The sequence below is a fragment of the Pteropus vampyrus genome, unplaced genomic scaffold (assembly GCF_000151845.1).
Source record: "Pteropus vampyrus isolate Shadow unplaced genomic scaffold, Pvam_2.0 Scaffold143, whole genome shotgun sequence".
Classification (NCBI taxonomy): domain Eukaryota; kingdom Metazoa; phylum Chordata; class Mammalia; order Chiroptera; family Pteropodidae; genus Pteropus; species Pteropus vampyrus.
In genome coordinates, this window is record NW_011888924.1 from 4,220,833 (window position 1) to 4,227,737 (window position 6,905).

Sequence of the window (6,905 nt, forward strand, 5' to 3'; positions counted from 1 at the left end):
AGCTATTGCTAAGATATAATTTTAGGGCTTTCAGGCTAACACAATGATGATCAAAATTAAGGTGTGAGTCAGTAGATGGAAACATTCACCAGTAGATAGATAAAGAGAATTCATCAATTAAAAAAAAAAACATTGCTGTTAAAATATAATTTTGTGCAAACATTAAAATCTTAGTTTTGCAGTCTTCTTAATTACATATCATGGAACTACATACAGGGCTTTTCTCCAGGGGCTTCTCTCCTAACATAGCATCTCTGTCATGCCTCAGGGATTTGGTAGGCTTGCTTTTCTCATTTCATGGCAGCTACTACCATCAGTATACTTTTTGGGCTTCCATAAGGGTGGCTAGGAATCTAGAGGCAGTCTTATAAGCTCACTTCTTTTTTGTGCCCCAGGAAAATGAGCATGTAGAGATTTTTTTTTACTTAAGGCTTTCATGTAAAGTGTTAGAGTAAAACAGATAGGGGATCACCAAACTATCACAAGCATGGATAAGACTCAAGGCTAGCAAATTTGTTTGGTAACGGACTTGGGTTTAGTTCTTGGTTGTGAGGTTGGAAATCACGTCGTATCTTTGCCCCTGCAACCATTTCCCAATCTGCTTGTAGGATGGCTATGTGAAACTTCCCTTCACCATGGCTCTTCTTTCTAGCTTGAAGATATAGTTTAGCAATGAAAACAACAGAATGGAAGTTATGTGAGGTGAAGGATGTTAACAAACCTTACTGTAGTAAACATTTCACAATATATATATGTATCAGGTAATCACATTGTATACCTTAAACTTATATAAAGTTGTATATCAATTATATCTCGATAACCTGGGGAAAAAAGATGCAGTTTAGGCAGACAGTTTGGATGTTCTAATCATTTTCAATTCCAGCAAAAGATAACTCTTGCTTTTAGTCCTCTGGAAACACACTGCAGTGCTTCCGCCAGTGGGGGAATATCTGAGGAGTTAGCCAGTCTTCTGCACAAGTGCCTGGAAAAGGCTGCTGCTTCAGAGTGCTTCTGTGAAGCCGTGGACCACGAGCTACTAATATCCCCCTGTAACCAGCCAAGGGAATGACTCTTCAGATACAACAGAGCGACTTCCTAATCTGCTAACTCGATCAAACTTTTGACAGACATAAACCTTCTGCCTCAAAGTTATCGGTCTAACCATATCTCTTAATCATATCTGTATCATTCTCATTCAGCAAAATATAATCCCCTCAAAAATTTCTATCCTAATACATTATGTGTTTTACTATTCCGATTTTTCTTTCCATTGCTAGCTTTCTTTTCAACCCTCTCCACAGTGCCCTCGGACTCAGATTTCATTAAATATACATTTTTCTATATCTTCAGTCTCTTTACAGACTGTTTCCTTCTTTCCTAACTGAACTTTGTCTCTTCCTAATAGATATTTCTATTACTTTTTTTTTTTTTTTTGAGAGAAAACTGCTCATTTTCTTGTATCCCATTTGCCTTAGGGGTTGGCATTCTCCTAGATCCCAACTGCTGCTTTCCAACTGTACTCAAACCTCTTTCATGAGATTCATGAAATTTGGCTTTCTTTTTGTTGTCACTTACTGACTTCTTGATCATTTCAGAAGCTTGTCCAATTACTCACAGTCTTCTTCTGCACCTAAACTCCTGACATCATTACAGAAAATTCCAGTCTTTATATGGATAACTCACTCAACAACCTGGCCTCCAAATTTCTTGACTTATCCTCAATGACTATATCTTCAATTCTATACGAGTTAACCATTATGGACTTTGTCATTATCCAGAAATGCTTTACCTCTAAAATTTTGAATTCTAACATGCCAGGACCTCATATTCTTTCACTTTTTTCACTTCGTTATTCCTACCACCCTTATTAAGGTCTCTACAGAGATTTTCATTCCCATCCCCCACTTTTCTCCGAGTTCATAATTTCCATCATAACCTAACTTCCTTTCCTATCCACACAAGACCACTTAACCACTCTCTTGACTATACTTTTAATGTCTTTATGCTTTCATTCTTTTGTCATATCAGCCTTGAAAACCTCCTAACTTGGTCCAACTGAAGACTGTCATAATCATGTGAAAAGTTGCCACTATTTATTTATGATATCTGATTTGGGTTAGACTCTTGGTGCTTCTCGGCAATTCTTTCACATATTCCTCATCAACTTCAATTCCCAATATCCATCAAAGTTATCTGAAATCATCAATACTTTCCTTGAAGTTCTCTACCTTACCACTGTGCCTTTGCTTTTAATAGATGATTCTGTTTTCTACTTTACAGAGAAAATTGAAACTTTTAGGTAAACCCCTCTGAATTTTACTCCCACATCCACCTCATTTTTCTTTATCTGTATCTTTCTTGACTTGAGGTTTGCTTGTCTCAGAAAAAGAGGTAGCCTCAGATTCTTAATCATATATTCAACTGCCTAGGGTTGAAATTCCCTTAAATATCTTATAGGAACCCCTAACTCAATATGACCAAACCTTTACTTCTAAACTGTTTTACTGAATTTCTTATTTTGGTGAATGTCACTATCATTCACCCAACTACTCAGCTCAAAAACTAAAGAGTCATTCTTCACTCTATCCTTTTGCCCTATCTCCATACCTAATTAATAACCAAATCCTATAGATTCTATTTATGTAACATTTCTTATATTTGTGCCTTCCTCTCAAGTCTCATAGATAATGGTTTAGCTTACCCCTTTATTGACTTTTGTCTAGATAGTTACAATTTGCTTCAAACTGTTCTCCCTGAATCCATTCTTGCACACACACCCCCATTTATCCTTTCCATTGCTGCTAGAGTAATATTTCTAATTTGCAAATCTAATCACATAGTCCTGGAATGACTCTCCACTCTGCACAGAATGAAATGAACACTCTTTTATTTAGTATTCAAAGCCCTCCATGATTTGTCCCCTATATTAGTTTCCTGTTGTTGCTGTAATACTTACCAAAAACTTAGTGGCCTAAAAAAATAGATTGTTTTCTCTTATAGTTCTGGGGGTCAGATGTCCAAAATCGGTTTCGTTGGGCTAAAGTCAAGGTATCAGCAGGGCTGGTTCCTCCATGAGGCTCTAGGGGAGAATTCGTTCCCTTGTTTTTTCCACTTCTAGAGGCCACTTACATTCCTTGGCTCATTTCCCATCTTCTGTCTTCAAAGCCAGGAGTGTGTCATCTTACTTCCATTGCCATATTGCCTTCTATTTTTTCTGTCATCGAATCTTACTTTGCTTCCTTCTTCTAAGGACACCTGCGATTACACTTAGGGCCCAACTGGATAATCAAAGATACCTCCCCCTCTCAAGATCCTTAATCACATTTCCAAAGCCCTTTTGTGATACAAGGAAACATTCATGAGTTCAGGGTATTAGGACCTGGTTATCTTTGGGAGCCATTATTCCGCTTACTACATCTCATTCCTTATTGTTTAAGTTTATTCCGTGAAGTACTCCTAACAGCACTTTATACTCCAGCTATGCCAAATCACTTCTAGTTCCTTAAAGTACCATACTTTTTCTCATTTTGGTACCTTTTATAATTTTTTTCTATCAGGAATGCCCATCCTACTGTGTCTGTCTGGCAAAACTGACTCACCTTTCAAGGATCAGCTCATGTGTTATCCATTCTATTAAAGTATTTCCCAGTCTCTCTTCCTCAGATACAAGTGATCATTCTGCCCCTTCTTTACTTTGTATAGGTTTTAAATATAGCACCTATAACATCTGATTGAATTCATTTATGATCTTTTCTTGCCCCAACTACATAAGCTCCTGAAAGGTAGGTTTTTGTAGATCCATACTTGTGATATAGTAGATGCTCATTAATGAATTAATAAAAATCGAACCCACCTGTAAAAAGATTTCCTTCATCCATTACCACATTCACTTTAACCTTCCCCTCATCTATAAGAGAAGACAGAATTGTATGCATAAAAATAATAGAGAGAAACAGAAGAAAGATATGTCGTCATACATTGTAGTAAAACAAAAAATTCAGCACTTTTTTTTATGATTTGCTCTAGAATTTTATCCTATTTTCATTCCAACTGGAAAATGTGAAAAGACAAAGCTCCAGTTATAAAAAGAATACTTAACTCCACACTTCTAATATTACTTTTTATTCTATTAAGATAAACTCCACATAGTTGAGTGTTGGGCTGATATTTAAATTGAACTCTAATAATTTTTTAAAATTTTGTATTTTTAAAAACCATTATTTTGCATTTTGTATTTTGTACTTTCCTCTTTAACAGGATATTTAGAGGGAATGGCCTGATAGATGGTCAGTGCCTCACCGTAGGACGTGTCATCCATTCTCACGTATTTCAATTAGTCCCACAGAAGACTTATGAATAGTCAAAAACAGGTCTTTAATGTTATATCCTAAGGGCTCACTGACATGAAAAGTAGTACTAAGGGAGATTGTTGATATTTTCATAACCAAATCACTATATTGCATTCTAATAAAGTTTCAAGATACCTGAAAAATGGGGTAACAAAAAAATCTATACCCTTTTATAGGAAGATAAAAAAATGCTGGGAAATTATATATTTTCATTAATAAAGAAAAAATTATCCTGTGGAAAATTTACTTTCTTCTGGTCAGAGCAAACACAATTAAGTCACACTGTGTTGAGATGAATGCATATTGATCATTATTATTAGTAGTAATAAAAGCTACTATTAAATACCTACTAGGTGTTAAGCTCTATGCTGGGAACTTAGACATTTATGAAAGATAGCTATTAGTTTCTTTTTTAAAAAAGAGAACTAAAACTTGGGTAATTTGGCCAATCTTTCACAGTCAGGATTTTCAGAGCTGAGATTCAAATCTGTATCTTATTCCAAATTCCAAATTCTTTCCACAGTGGCATATCATCAGTGTAATCAGTGGGTGAATCCCAGGATTTTGCTGTTTTTCACAAGAGGGCTGTTAACTTGAAAGTATTCCTAATGGATACTTGTAGGTCATGCTATCATGAGACCATGCTAACATATGCTAGGTGTGATTGATATAATGGCAAATTACTTTAGGAATTATTGCAAGTCTCTATTTTGAACTTATTTCTAGTAGTTCAGAATTTAGATAAATTTTTTATATCTTTTTTTTAACCCATCAAAATAAGTTTTTCTTTTCTTTTACTATCTTCTTTCTTTTATTTACTTTTTTTGTTTTTTATTTATTATGGTGACATTGATTAATGACATCCAATAAGTTTCTAGTGTATAATTCAACAGTAAGTCACATATATATTGCATTATGTGTTCACTGCCCATAGTTACATTTCTTTCTGTCACCATATATTTGACTCCTTTTACCTCATCTATCTCTCACCTCCTCACCACCCTCTGGTAACTACTAGTCCACTGTCCATTTCCATGAGGCTCTGTCTGTCACGTTTGGTTGTTGCTTTTAGATTTATATCCCACATATAAGTGATATCATATGGTTTTCAACCTTTTCTGTCTGGCTTATTTCGCTTAGCAGGATTATCTCAAGATCCATCCATGTTGTCGCAAACTGCAGTATTTCATCTCTTCTTACAGCTGAGTAATATTCCATTGTATATATGTACCACAGCTTCTTTGTCCAACCATTTATTGTAGGATACTTCAGTTGCTTCTATGTCCTGGCCACTGAGAATAATGCTGCTATGAATATTGGTGTGCATATATCTTTTCAGATAAATGTTTTCAAGTCTTTGGGGTAAATATCCAGTAGAAGGATTGCTGGATCATATGGTAGATCAATTTTTAGTTTTTTTGAGAAACTTCCAAAAAAAACTAAACTGCTTTTCTTTTTTTGTCTGCTAATAATCTTATCAACACTCTGGCACATTGCTAAGCTTTGCTAAATCTGTGGACTGCTAACTTTCTTGGTAGAGATAAATAAGATAAATTATAAAGAATTCATTTCCAACTGTCTTCATACATAGATCTAGTTGAATGTTCTGTAGGTATCTCAAACTCAAAATGTCTAAAATTAAAACTACTCTCGACATTGTAACCTGAGCCTCTTCTTCAGTTCTCAAATTGGCTTATAAGATTGGTAACTTAGCCATCAGGAGGTCTCTGTCTTCTTAAAATTTTTCTTCTTTTCATAACTCACATTTAATCAGTCACCAAGCCTCTTTATTTTAATTCTAAGGTCTTTCCCAAATCAGTCTCTTATCCATCTTCAAATTCACTTCCCTTGACCAGGCCTTCACTCACCATCTCTTGTACCATAGCAATATCTTTTAAATTTGAGTCTTTGCTTCTAATAATGCCCTCTACTTTGCCATCAGCATTGACTTCCAAAAGAGAGATACTCTAGATATATCACTGCCTATAGGATGAAGGCTAAAATTGAAGGAAGAAATAGACAATTTAGTATAATAGTTGAAGACTTCAACATCCCACTCTCAAAGGATAGAACAACTAAACAATCAGTAAGATAAAGGAGACTTGAACAATATTATCAACCATGGCATATTCCCCAGGATAGACAATATGCTAGACCATAAAATAAGTATCATTCAGTTTAAAAGGATTGAAATCATAGAAAAATATGTTCTCTGATCACACTGGAACTAATTCAAAATCAACAGCAGAAAGAAATTTGGAAAATCCACAAATATTTGGAAATTAAAAACCACATTTCTAAGCAATCCATGGATCAAAGAAAAAATTACATGGGAAATTATACTGAATAAAAATGAAAACACAACATATCAAAATTTTTGAATGCAGCAAAAATGGTGCTTTGAGGAAAACTTATAGTTGCAAACACCTGTATTAGAAAAGAAGAAGTAGCTCAAATTAATCATCTAAACTTTCATCTTAAGAATCTGGAAAAAAAAGAGCAAGCTAAACCCAATGAAAGCTGAAAGAAGGACATAATAGAAATTAGAGCTGAAAT